The sequence below is a fragment of the Aptenodytes forsteri genome, unplaced genomic scaffold, assembly GCF_000699145.1.
Source record: "Aptenodytes forsteri isolate BGI_AS27 unplaced genomic scaffold, ASM69914v1 Scaffold256, whole genome shotgun sequence".
NCBI classification, from domain to species: domain Eukaryota; kingdom Metazoa; phylum Chordata; class Aves; order Sphenisciformes; family Spheniscidae; genus Aptenodytes; species Aptenodytes forsteri.
Genome location: NW_008795021.1, coordinates 2,389,763 through 2,403,968, shown reverse-complemented (window position 1 = coordinate 2,403,968; position 14,206 = coordinate 2,389,763). Strand labels below are relative to the sequence as shown.

At 41.5% G+C, this 14,206-nt stretch overlaps 1 long non-coding RNA gene across 1 annotated transcript; it reads right to left on the bottom strand.

Annotated features, from left to right (window-relative positions):
• Positions 1-358: 358 nt before the first annotated feature.
• LOC103896018 lies at positions 359-10,873 on the bottom strand. The gene is made up of 3 exons (XR_657379.1): positions 10,733-10,873; positions 5,993-6,115; positions 359-484 (listed from the first exon to the last, which is right to left on the bottom strand). It is a non-coding gene; the product is annotated as an uncharacterized LOC103896018 (long non-coding RNA).
• Between the last annotated feature and the right edge of the window lie 3,333 nt (positions 10,874-14,206).

Below are 14,206 nucleotides of genomic sequence, written 5' to 3'. Positions count from 1 at the left end.
TAAGCACAGAAAAAATCACTTGTATTTACCATTTCTCTAAATATTCCTCTCCTTTCTAGGTAACAGAAAATGTTCCATTTTACTGTAACTATTTAGCTTCTTGGAGTCAACATCTAAATGAAGGGTCCTTTTTCTGCGCTGAATTGCGCATGCCTGTACATTTGTTGGTTCTCCTCGTTGCTGTATGATTCTGGGACAAAAAGCATACTTCCCTATATTCTTGCCCTGGACTTAGGGGGTTTTGTGAGATCGCTGGGATTTTTCAAGTGTAGCACATAGAACATAGGTGTGAACTTCTTCTTCCTCTGAATATAACCTTGGAACATGTTTGACACAGCTGGTTCCCCTGCCATCTCCAGTGAATGCATCTGCTGGATGAAACCAAGGGGTTTGGTACATTTCTAATGTGGTCTTTTCCCTCAGTACTATTATGTCTTTTCCATACTCTGTAAAATGGAGTGTAAACACCTCACACGGGAAAAACCTGGAAAAAGTTAATGAAAATATATTAGTACCATACCCTTCCTTTTACTTTTTCACACACGCACGTACACAAAGTTGAGACCAGAGAAGCAATTAGAAAATCTGCTGCAAAGGCATGGTGAAGGGGCAGTTGCTCAGTGAGCTGCAGAGTTGCAGGGGGAGAGCAGCCTGTGGCAAGAAGAGATGGGCAGCGAAGCCAAGAAGCCGTGGTCCACGGCTGGCCGGTGAGCGAGCTCAGCGGGAAGCGGAACAGGCCGTTCCTGGGGAAGGGCAGTGATGCCCAGCAGCAAAAGGCCCCACTGGCAAGAGTCTGCAGCACAGGGGAAGCCAGAGCCCAAGGGGGCCATGCTTAGGTGTGTGCATCAGGCTGGGCTGCCACCCATCAGGGGCTTCCCTGGCTCACGGGTCCTTGTCCCAAGGCACATGAGGGACACCAACACTGAGCTCTGTGGTCCTTCCCTGATTATAAGCATTGGATTATGGCAGTCTGTTTTCTTCTGTCCATAAGGTTGTTGCTGTTTTTTTCCCTTGGAGCAAACACATTTGCTTTTAGCACCACTTTGGCTTCTGCTCCTCTGACCGTGTTACGAGTAATGTGTCCCGTTAGCTCTCAGGCTGACTGTCCATTTGTCATCTGCTGCATCATTTTCCTATAAGGCTTGTTTGAGCCAGCAGTACAGTGGCGTTAGTTGTTCTTCCTGTGCATACACACCACAGAGGTGTGCGTCCAAGGTTTTGTATCTTTTTCCATATGCTTGGCATTGGCAGTGCTGTTTGGCAAAGGATATGCAGCTTTTTGTGTTATTTCCTTGTGGAATTTTATTTTGAGCTCTCATATACTTTGCTATCCTGGGTCACTCATTTTGCATGTCTTGCTGGGCTTAGGTGTCCACTCCTAATGCATGTCATTCTGGACAGGTAGGATCCTTTCCTTGAGAAAATCTAAAGGTTAATTTGGGGAACTCCACAACAGTCTTGAGGTGTTTTGTCTTGCATCTAAATCCAAATTTATCATTTAATATGTGATATGGTTAATGCCACATACCTTTCAAACTGCAGCCTTCAGCTGTCAGCCTTTGTTCAATCTTTTTCACTTCTTTTTATTTGTTAGCGTGTTGAAACCTGTTTCTCCTAAGTTTCACCTTCATGTGGAGACACAGACAAGATAAGAAACAGCAGAGGACAAAATCAAGGTGAAATTATGCAAAATCAATAGCTACACTATTGTTTGTGTAACACAATGTGTGAAATGAACATGGTACTACACTACACAGACTGTAAAAAATTTTAGCTTTCCTGATTTTTTCAGTTACTATTGCTCAGACTTTCCTAAAATTATCACTTTCAGAAAGTTCAAAACATGAGTAATTTCAGCCCCCAGACTGACATCTATGAAGAAACACATGTATAAAGAAAGGGCTGATTTTTAGTAGAAATTTAGTCTCTTAGCTGTTTAAGCATTGACAGGAATCTGCTCCCTCTTTGTACTGTCCCTTAAAAATGATATTTCAATAGACTTACTTGTCTAACACAGCAAAATGGAAATAAAATTAAATTTTGAGCTACCAAATGATGTTGTTGAAAGAATATGTTCCCAGTGTATGAACAGAAAAAGAATATGTTTGTTGCCTGCTGTCTCCTCCAATTCTGACCTGAATGACCCACGCCCCTGCCTTAGCATCTTAGCAGAGAATATAAACCAGCTCCTACTTCTGAAGGACAGTCATATAATTTCCATCACTCAGCGTCACAGTTTGCCTCTCCATAAAGCTTTTCTTGATGGAGGGCTAAGCATGCTGACTTGAAATATGGAGTCATAGAATGGTTTGGGTTGGAAGGGACCTTTAAAGATGATCTAGTCCAACCCCCCTACCAGGGGCAGGGACATCTTCAACTAGATCAGGTTGCTCAAAACCCCATCCAATGTGACCTTGAACATGTCCAATGATGGGGCATTCACAACTTCGCTGGGCAAACTATATGCTTCAGTTCTTACCCTGAAGACATTAATATTTAATTTTTTATCGATGCTTTTTTGTGCCCTCAGTAAAACAACTCTTCCTTTTCAGGCTGGGAGTGTTTCTTCAGAGGAGTGCTCACTTGTATGTCTGTTCTCCCACGCCGACCCACAAACACTTCTCCCATACAGCACCCCTCCACTGCAACCAAAATCCTCCTCTGGCTTTTGCAGAAAAACAGGCATCGAACAACATGAGAAGCAGAAGCTATTCTACCTCTCCACACCACCTATTAGTAGAGAAAAACCTCCCTACCATGAGTCTAACCACTAAATAAGAACTTTCCAGCCTGATACCCTTTACCACTGTGAATTTCATGGTCTGCAAGCACCCTCCCAGCTTCCTCGGCAGTGATGTTCAGCAATTACAGCACCCACCGATGTCCTCCGAGGTCCCTCAGGCCAGAACCCTCCCTAGCACGTGCCAGTCCAGAGCTGTTGCTGTACTGTGGGGCTGCCGCGAGGGCTGGGGCTGTGCACGCGGCTGCGCCGTAGGCAGTGCCAGCTGGGAGCCCCGGGCACAGATGGCTCCCAGACACCATGTCCTACGCGCTGGTACGGCTGCCTGCGCTGGATCTGCTCACAGCTAGAAAGGGTTTGATTTTCTCTGCATATCTCCCTTGGAAATTAACTGTTTCTGTTTCATACATCAGCCACTCTTCTAAATTACAGGTACAAAGTTAGTGGCTGATTGTGCACTGCCATGGCCTGCTGTCAATGTATTATTGTTTGAACATCTGCCTGTTTAAAAAAACCCTGCTTAACTCTAATTGCAGTTTTGGGCAGCATCTTGGCACAATGCACTTCTGAGGTTTGATTGACTATTTTGTCTGTTTTCGTCTTCTGTGGAATGATTTTGCTCCTTTACAACAGGCATGGTCTTCTCTGAAAACATCTAAAAGTACGGCCATACAAATTACTGCAAAGACCAGAGGGTGAGACATTCTCCTCTCCCAACATTTCTGAGTGCACATGTTGGCTGGTTAAGTGCAATGCTCTTGCATGCAGTGGAGCTGGGCCAGCTGACACCACTTGTGAATCTGGCACTTTGCATTTAGACAAAACTACTGTTTCACGCAGAATCTATTTTTTTCCTCTAAGGAAGGAGTCCAGGAACTGCAATCACAAAGGGGTTTACAAATGCGTCTACAATTTAGAGTCTCAAAACGGCTGGTCAGCTGTTGTCTTATCCTGGATTAGAGACAGCAGGTTCCTGGAAGCCTTCTGCCCCGAAGTGCCAACAGCTAATGCCATCTTCTTAAACCCACCCCACTAGACCTCTGCATGAGGCGCACTGCATGTGAGCAAGCTTGCCTGGGGAATGCTTGACTGATTTGGCTCCACAAAAAATGCAGCAAGGAAAGAATAGATGCAGACCCCGTAGTTGCCATCACCCGCACTTGTTCAGCACTTTTGTGATTACCCCTGCCATTGGACATCTGCGAGAGAAATTTGACTCGCATCTGAGGCCACCACAGACAATGGCATGGGGCAGGGTGGGAATATCCATATTTCCTCTGGGTCTTGTTCCACTTGCCTGGAAGAAGTCAATATGCAGTAGTTCAGAGAATGAGGATGAAATCCTTGTTCCTGGTGAATTAGGGCATCCCACTAGAAAAAGGGGTACAAGGCTGCCAGGTTTGATGAAAAGTATACAGAAGTAAAACTACAGCAGTATTTAGGCTCTCCCCCGGGGAGGTAAGTATACTGATCACTAGTCTATACAATAATTTTCATTGTCCCACTGAAAGTAGGAACTTACCTATAATGCCTGGGTACCATTCCTGGATTCAGGCATAAGTTTGTATTCTCTCTTAGTAACTATGAGAGGTCTCTTCTTTCTTTTTTTTGACCATTACTGGAGTTGTATACATAAATGAAGATTAACCTCAAATGATGGGGAGCTAGAAATTAACCGCAGCAGGATTTTAAACAAGTGAGATATCTTGTATGGATCTATGATATTGTTAAGCTACCTTTTTCATGTATAATTTTGAGTCCTGTAGCTCACCAAGAATTCTTTTTCCCAGAATTTGAATCCATTTTTCTTTGTTTACACTGAAAATATTCTACATTCCCCAAGTACAGAAAACTACTCTGACTATAAAGCCTTGCAGTTGCAGCTTTTTCTTGTCTGTCACTTCTAGCAGTTAGAGAGTCTTATTTATGACTTTAATATAAATTTCTTCCCCAGTGTATTTGTCATTGTGATCTTGTCGAAACTTTTGTTTTAAGTCGTAAAAGTTCTTTATCCCCAAAGGCATTATTCTGTATCAGAATTTTGTCCTTTCTCACGCCTAAAAATGAAACTTAAGGTTTTCTTGATCCTGTGTGTTAATTCTCTCCATCTTTACAACTCTTTTCAGTTACTGTGATACCTCTTAGATTTTATGTGTGTGCTTTATTTTAACCTTGTGATGAACTCCAAGAGACTGCAGTTTGTCCGAGAGACCGGTGGGATGGACAAGAAAGGATTTGTGCCCCTCATTTCTCAGACTTTGGGCTGGAGACAGAGAATGATACCTAAATATAAGCAACTAATGTAATTTGAGATATCAGATGGCTCAGATGTCTCAAATGTCCTAGGGCATTTCAAGTCCATGGCCCTTGAAATGGCACTAAATGTCTATGTTCAGGTAACTGATTCCCACCCCAAACAGGTGGGTTTGACACCTGATGTTAGGTAGCTAAATATAGGTGTTTACATGTGAGCTAGGTGCCAAGCTTGCATTATAGTCAACAGGGCTGAATTCAAACTGGCAGCTGGAGGCACGCTATCTGGTGCCGCATGTCACTCCACACTTATTTTTAACTTTCATAAAGAGTACGCAATGCAGCTTGTATGTCATGCTGGGGTGACAAGAAATCACTCCTCAGCCAGAGGTGTGTCAAAGGCATTGCACAATTGCCCTCTTTTCAGATAAAATGGATTTTCACAGGAATGCACGTGCTGGGTGGCAGGTGGGCTGTAAAATTAGCCAGAGACGTACAAAAGCTTTGCACCCACAGCCCATCATGCAAGGTCCCATAGCAGAGTATGACGCTTGCAGGCTCCATGTCCTTCTTGGTCCAGGTCAGCTCAGCAGCAGCACTGTCCCCGGGAAGCAGAGCTGGGGGAGCACCGGCACCTCCAGGAAGGCAGAGGCCTCACCAGCAGACACAGCAGCATGTACCAGGCATGAGGTGACAAAGATGGCAGAAGTGCTGGGGAAGCGCTAGCAGGCAATGCCTTGCTGCCACATGTGCTAAACAGTCTGTGCTGGTGTGCAGCAGATGCAGCTGTGCCCTTGGCATGATTACAGGGTTCACGTGGGGCTGCCGAGAGCTGAGCACAGGGCACATGCCAGGTGCAGGAGGTGGAAATATTGTGGGGCGTGCACAGACCCATCACAGGCACATTTTGCTCTTCAGGATGCCAAGTGAGAGCAGAGTGGGGAGTAACCAACATGCACAGATTGACCCAAGGGCCTGAGTGCGATCTGCAACACGTACCGCTGTGAGAGTATGCACATCCTCAAGCAATACTTGGAAAGAACAGGTGGACCATGAAGCATCCATCCTTCTTTTGTAAAGCTGAAACTTCTCGAAGTCTTTAGTCAAAAAAACCCAGACTCCCTGCACAAATGTTCTTTCAATTTAGTTTTGTGATCAAAAATACTGTCCTGCTATTACTTTTTGGGTAACAAATGATGCAAGTTAGTGCAGTGAGGTTGTAGGACTGGGATACCTAGACCTGCCAAGATATGTATGCTAACCAGTCAAAACATATCAAAGATTAAAATGTCAAATAACACTTTTCACTGAAACTTGAATTTTGGCACAATTTTTAAAAAATGGTAGAGGATGGGAGGGCTCAGTGAAGCTCCCACAAATCTTTAATTTAAGGTATCTGTTCTATACCTAAATAATTATGAAATTGTTGGCATCACATCTGGACTTTTTGGTTACGCATTCTCTCTTAAAACGGGGAATAGTTAGGGTCAGAACCATATTAACTACTTGGAGGCCCTAAAATACATCTACATCTTGGGTATTATAAGTCAAAGCCTTTATCTGACCAGATATAGCTCAGATATGTGTTTTAAGGATATAATTATGACTAAGACAATAAAGATAATGTCTCAACAACACATTTTAATTCCCAAAGAACTAAAAAATTTCTCCTATTTCCACAGCAAATGCCTTAAGGAAAGTGAACAGACTAAATAATTTCTAACAAACAGCTTCATTTTTTTCCAGGGGAATCTTGAAAACTGCTTTTAAAAATCACCCACATCTATTCAATATGCAACACGTTACATGAATGTCAAGTTATCACCACATTAGCAATGGAAAGATGTTTTTCAGTAGAAATTTATGCAGCAGAACAAACCCTGAAAAGCATTTGCCTTGTCTTTTCTGCATTGTGGATTTATTTTCTGGAAAGGTATGAATGGCCTCCTAACATTGAATCCCACCTAACAATTATTTGCAGAGAGTCAGACTTTGATGGCTTTTTTCCTTAAAGCACCAAGAGTGAGACTCACTTCATACAGGGAAAGGGAGGAAGTTGTAGGAAAGAGGTTCCTTCACAGCATTGCTAAGTTAAGACCTGTTGGTGCTGGGCATGTAGATGTATGTGGGCTGAATAGCCAAAACCACTGTCCCTGGCAGAGCTGAAGTCCCTTCCCTGTGGCTGCCCATAAAGCATGGCAGTCAGCATCCACTCCTACCCCTGCAACTGATGTTGGAGAAGTCAAGAGGTTCTGACAGTGCAACCTGAAGTGTGAAGACAATGATTTATCTAGCATCCTTCCCAAAAATCACATTGATATGTGACTGTGTTGTGACCTTTATTCTTTTTTTTTTTTTTTTGTCAGATGATAATATTTGGAAGTAGATGAAAGAAGCACAAGACGATGTGGGTATGAAGAGTAAGGCAGGAGAATGGAGAGTTACAGTCAAAGATGAAAGAGAAACATTAACATTTTGTTGAAAAACTTCCAAAGTAAGTTTCGTCCCAAATTTGTAAAAACAAATTCAGACTGTTTTTAGACTCTTTTTTAATAAGCAGTTTGGATAGTCCACTGTTACTGGTGGGACAAATCAGGTCCTTAAGTTGCTGATGTTTGGGAATAGTTGAAATTTATTTACATTGTGAGGCCAGCTTTATGCCAGCTCCTGTCTGTACTCTTGAGGGTACCAAATGATGTCTTTCAGAGTTATTTTCAGAGTTACTGAAAACAGTGTACCTATGTGTACAGGTATGAGGAGAAACAACAAAGCTCAATAATAAATAGAAATTCTGATTGTTCATTGTACCTGCTGGTCTGGGTACAATACAAGTACTATCTGTTGAGCAATAACCCAACATTTACCTTCTAAAGAGGCTGCAGAAATAAATATCATAACCCTATTCCTCATCCTAGGAGGGATGATTACCTACTTCAGTTTTTTTAGTGGCAGCAAAACTTCTAAACACTGAGATTTCCCTTTCTAAATGTTAGGATGAAACTGCCAGCCAGTTCATCTGCAAATTCACTCTTTGAAAAGACCTATAGTATCACCTAGGTCAGGAAAAACACTCTAAACACTCTAAATTTAATACATTACTAAGCTACAGACTTTCTCCTGGGACAAGAAACACGTACATCAGTTTCTATCAATTTAATTTGTGGCGAGTTTCTTGGTGGAAAACAAGTAATTGTGGTGAAGGAGCTTTAGCTTTAGGTATTTTTTTTAACCTAGCAGCAGAATATTTTGGTGAAAACACTTGAATACAAATCTTTGAAGACTGTGATCTCCTCTTTATGGCTTCTAAAAGATCTGTCATATCATTCTCTTTTTTTTAACAGCACTCAATTACGTTTTAAAAGGTTTCTATTAACCTCTCTTTTTGAGTTAGACTCAAATCATTCCCATCAAAAAATAATTTAAAAAAAACTTTAAAGTCTGATAACTTCCCCTCAAACACAGAAAAGGGGAACCCTCTGTTACCCCTACAAAAAATTGCTATAGGTCATATAGCAGTAATACCCAGAGGACAATTTAAAGACCCACAAAGAGAATTTCCTTAGGTAAACCTTTTTCCTTGAGAGCAGGCATTGTAGGTTTATTTTGAAACCACTTAGATAATGTTATTACTTTCTATAGAAAAGCTGTAAATATGTATTTTGTATAAGCAAAAAACCATAACATATTCTCAGCACTAGCTTATTTCTAAATGCCTTCAAAGAACAATGGGGGGGCGGGGAGGAGGGGGAGAAGTCATCTATATCATGCTGTACCCAGCAAATACTGCAAGGTTAGATTCCTCAATCTACTGTAGTCATCCCGCCACAAAACTGTGTGTGTCATGGATCCTGCAATGTATCCTCCTTCTGCTGATGCGGGCGCCTTTTTAGTAGCTGACATTTTTGCTGCCATGAGAGCTAGAGAGAACCTCTGGCAAGCACTAGACATAATTTCTTTAGAGACGGGACACATCCCACTCAAAAAAAAATATATCAAACTATGCCTTACAGTGATTCCCAATTTTCCGCTTTTAGTAAAATTTTAGTTCTCCTTCATTAGAAGTCACCAGGATATGATTTAGGTAATCATACACTTTAAATATTTTACCATTAAATATCTTCTTATATCTTAGCACCAGAATATCGTACTTTTTTGTCAAGATGGATATTTTGCTCCCACCTCTTGAAATAGATGGATATTTTGCTGTTCATTTCAGGAGAATGAAGAATTTCCATATTGAGCATTTCTTTATTCTAAAAGTATTGAAACAGTCCATGAGGTAAGGACTTACTCATCATAAACGAAGACTACCACAGTCTAGTCATTAATTACTGAAGCGATACATTCTTGATGTAAAAAATAGAAAATTGTCATAGCACAAATAAGCTCTAACAAGTAGACGTTCAAAGTCCAGGGGAAAGCAGTAAAATGCATTGTTTGATTAAGCTGCTGAAGACTGACATCTGATATTTTCTGAGTATCCATAAAAAAAAAAGGTTTAAATATAAATTGCAGATTGGAGTAATGCATTCCAGGTACTTGCTTGGTCGAAAAGGAAAATATAAATCCAGCACGCAATTTTTTTCCATAAGAGGTGAGAACGCTGGGGTCCTGTCCCTGCAGCAAGGGCAGGACGATGCCCAAGACATTCGCACAGGCTTGTATCTGGAAGAAGGAGCTACACCCAACTGGTGGTGGCCTCTCAACAGAAAAGAGATCAATAAAAGAGTTGGTTGGGGATGTGAGGAGAGGAGGTGAGGGGGCCCTCTTCTGCTTGGTTGTCAGGTTGGGAGTCTCTGCATCCTGATTCAGAGCTAGCCTGGCAGCTAGAGCTAATTCAAGAGAAGCACAAAAAGCTTGGAGGAAAAGTCAGCTTCAACCTGGCTGCTGTTTCTGGAGAAGACAGTGCCTTCATCTGCTAGCCAGCTCACCAGGTTGACGTGCGAGTGGGCTGAGTCCACAAGGGCTGTCTGTTAGTAAGCCTTGCTACCAATGCTAAACAAAAGATTTGCAATGCAAAATAGGGAGTAAAAGAAATCAGAACAACAACAAAAATTCTGTGTGTTGGAGTCTCTGCACTTCAAGTAAGCAATTCAAAATCCAAATTGAACTCCCTCCCTAGGTAGGAAACTCTTAAATTGCACCGTCAGCTTTATTCAACGTCGTGAGATTCCTCTGGCAGCCCCTCAAAGTCACCTGCCACAGAACAGTGATCACGGATTACACAGCATTCCGTCGGCATGTGGGTTTTTCAGGGTCTGACATTTGATTATACTCTCCATCCTTTTTAAATAAAAAGGCTGTATGTATTTTTAACAAGGGTGCTAACGTGTGTGTGCGCATACATTATATATATAAAAATGTGTCCATGCACTAAATTATAATATATATCTATAATACAATACAATAATTCCAGGAAACTGTCAAAAACAGCCATTGAATTATTGCTGATTATTGTTCAATGATTTAAAAAGGTGAGTGATGCATCCCAAACTGACATTTTTCTAATGTGTTTTGTAGATAGATGCTGTCCCCAGGCAAGGCACCTGCAAGATACCACTGTTATAAGGCAGGTGGCTGATTCCCTTATGTGCACAATAAAAGGCACTCAAACCTCTAAGCAGAAGTTGGAGAGGGGCTGCCTTCCCCAGCTCGTTGCTATGTGGAGGCTGCGTTACATCTCCAAGGTGGCTGCAGGTCATGCACAGACCTGCGCATTAAATCTCTTGTGCCCCTCACCTCTTTCCAGTCGTGCATCCATTTGCACTTCTTCATTAAATCGTGGCCATTCTCTGCAGAAAGACCCGGGAGGCTCATGCTCTGCCCTCCCTGCTTCCCGGCGCGCCCCAACCAGTGTCAGCTCTGGAAAGAGCAGGGGCAGTCCCTGTGGACAGAAGAGTTTAGGGAACTGCCTTTGCCCTCTGAGCTATTTCTCCAAAGGCCTGACTGAGGACATGCTGCCAATAGATTACCTCTCCTGCAATCTTTATCCCTAGGGCCAGTTTTCAGCACATTGGCAGCAGGCAGAGGACACTGTTCCCAGCTAGAGATGACACAGAGGCTTTCTCAGATGACACAACGCCTTTTCGCTTTCCCTCTCTGCTTCTGCAGAAGGAAAGGGAAAACACAGCTGCCAGCTCCTGATGCACAGTCAGGTCCCAAGCCAGGTCCTCCCTCACCTTCAGCATGATGTGGCTGGCAGTCAGGATCTAACATGAACAAGTCCAGACCACTGCATTTCACCCGTCCCGATCAAAGCATGGAGTATATACATGTATTGAGCCACCCTTGAGTCATTGGGCTCCTCAGCAATGAGATGCCTTCTTTTTAGAGGTGGAAATGGGAGAAAAGGAGAAGAAGGGAGGAGGAGGATAGACTTCTGTAAAAGCCTCTCCTTTCCTCCATGCTTGCAAAGAAGAGGTAACTACGGTTTCCACCAAATCAGAGGTGGTGCAGGGTGCAGGGTGCAGGCTGGGAGCCCAGCCTCCGGTCCTCTGTGCTCGGCAGTGGTGCTTTTCTGCCGGGAGATGAAGGGGGGGTCCCCCAGCCTCCGGTCCCCTGTGCTCGGCAGTGGTGCTTTTCTGCCGGTAGATGGAAGGGGTGGTCACCAGCAAGTCAGTTGGTGTGTTTTGGGAAAGACATGGATATTTAAGAAGTAGAAGCAGCATCGCAGTGGATAAACACGTCTTTCACTAATATCTAAATATTTTCAGAGTTCAGTAGCTGTTTAGTGTGGAAAAGCTGTGGAGAACTGGTGCCAGATTTGGCATCAGCAGGGATTTGGATGGGAATCGCTGAAGAAAGTTACACTGCTTTTTAAAATAAACTTGGCACCAGACCCAACAAAGTTTACCATCACTGCTGCAGAAAAAAGATCAGTGGAAGTATGAGAAAATATTGGAAATGAATATTTTATGTGCAGGAAGATTAACAGGGAAGCCTAAGAAAAAAATTACTGTGTTGCCCTCATCTTAACTTATTATTCCACATCTTAGATTTTCATGTAAGAAATTAGATAGAGTTTATATTTTGGCCTAACTTGGAGATGATCTCAGAACATTTTTACTGGAGTACTCTTTTACTTGTAATTTAGTCTTGCCTGTATCTCACACCTATGTGAGAGTGAACATTTTCTTTGATTCAATAGCCATGAAAGATCACTTATGACGTAGAAGAAACTATGCTGATATTTCTTCTGTGCCCTTTAAAACCTGCTTACTTAGTACCCATTAAAAGCAGAAAAAACACTGGAATTGGCAAAAAAAGGTTTAGATGTCCTTCCTGCTTTTTATTAACCTTTCAATAGATGACTAGTTTCATTTTTTTTCCAGAAATATCTGGTTTAGAGTTGAACCCCTTTTTTGTTTTTTTAACTGTATGGGATGAACTAGGTTTCAATCTGAAGAACATTTTTACTGTCTGAAGAAATGATATTAATATCTGCCTCTCCTTCTTATTAACAGGAGTTTCCAGAAGTTGGCTTTTGAGCACTGGTGGTTTTTTTCATTTTGTTTCTCATTGATAAGAAAATTAATATATGGAACAAAGCCTACATAATAAGACTAATCATTAAGATACGTTTTGATGTAGTGAGATCCCTATAATTATAGTAGTCTAATGTGCTGTTTAACGTCAATTACATCAGCAAAGTGTCATGTATTCAATGAGATGTTTCATGGCAGGGGAAAAGAGACTTTTTCTGTTGATTATTTTCACAATTGGGCAAGTGGGTCCTATAGCTGATCTTCATGTCCTTCATATCTCCAAATCAAATTTGGAAGTCGGGTATGATAACAGACCTAATAAGATAAAGCAGATTACTTACTTAATATAGCATGATGCCAAGTTTGCCAATTAGTTGTGTTTCTAAATCACTGTACAAGAAGGTGGCTATTACCAGGGAGCTGGTTTTAACTCTAACTGGAAAACAGTTTTCATGAAGGATAATTGCCTGCTAGAGCAAATGCATTGAAGTCCTTCAATCATTAAAATCCCTATCCTTCAAATATGCAGGCTACTCTCATAGTTCCATCAAATTCAGTGGAATAAGCTACATGTGTTACTATAAATAGATTGCAAAATTCCAGTAAAATCAACTGAAAAAAAAAGAAGTATAGTGAAGCATCTAATCTCAGCAGTAGAAATTTTTTCTTATTAAAAATGTCTTTAAAAATTCATACTCACATTTGTTTGCTACCTACCAGAGCTGAAGAATGTCAAGAGGATTTATCTTTTGTATGTGGAAAATCAGTGACTGATGGATAATATAAATGACTGTTTGAGAGCTAAAGTCTGAAGTAGATGTTATTATACACTCTATGCCAGTTAACTGAGTGCTGCTGTATCTTATTATTACCTAAGAGTCTCAATTTTTTTTAACAAAAACAAAACCTTCTTTTTTTTTTTATTACAGTTGATAATCAAACCAGAAGCAGAACATGTTTTTGTTAAAATAGTGTAGCTCTCTTTAAACGCCTTGTGAAGTCTTGTCTTTTTTACTGAAATTCCATTTGCGTGAGGAAAAACCAGGATGAAAGGCTCTGGCAATGTCAAAATAGCTCATTTTGACATCTTTAAATGAAAGCCTTATACTTTCCTTTTTGAAATGGCTTTTTACTTTGATTTTTGTGTTTCATACACACATATGTGAGATGTGTAAAAAATCTAAATTGGAAAAGAATTGATCCATCTGATACTAGATATTTTTCATTTTGCAGAACACTTTAATATTGAAGTTTTCTTGAACTGGGATTAAAATGTCTCTAGAAAACTCAAAGTTCTGGAAGCATTTTCATTCTCCATATAGTTCTAGCCTTGCTTTAAGTTATGGAACAGACATGTTACCAGAGTTACAAGTAAAATGGCCTATAATAACTCTCTACACTGATGTCTACCCTGGAAGTGTGAACAAACACGAAAGCTTTAAGAGAAGCAGCTATCCAAGCACTTGTGGGGTGTTAATTGGAAATTCAGAGACAAGCACTTCTCTCTGTTGATTCCATTTTGCAAATTTTTGACGAGTAGAGCTGAGACAGAGGAACCACATCCTCTGAGTAGTTTCTTCAAACAACCCTTGTATGATGGAGATGTTCTTTTGGAGAAAAGGCAAGGTAACCCTTTGTCGTGGTTTAACCCCAGCCGGCAACTCAGCACCACACAGCCACTCACTCACTCTCCCCCCACGGCGGGGTGGGGGAGCGAATCGGCAGTGTA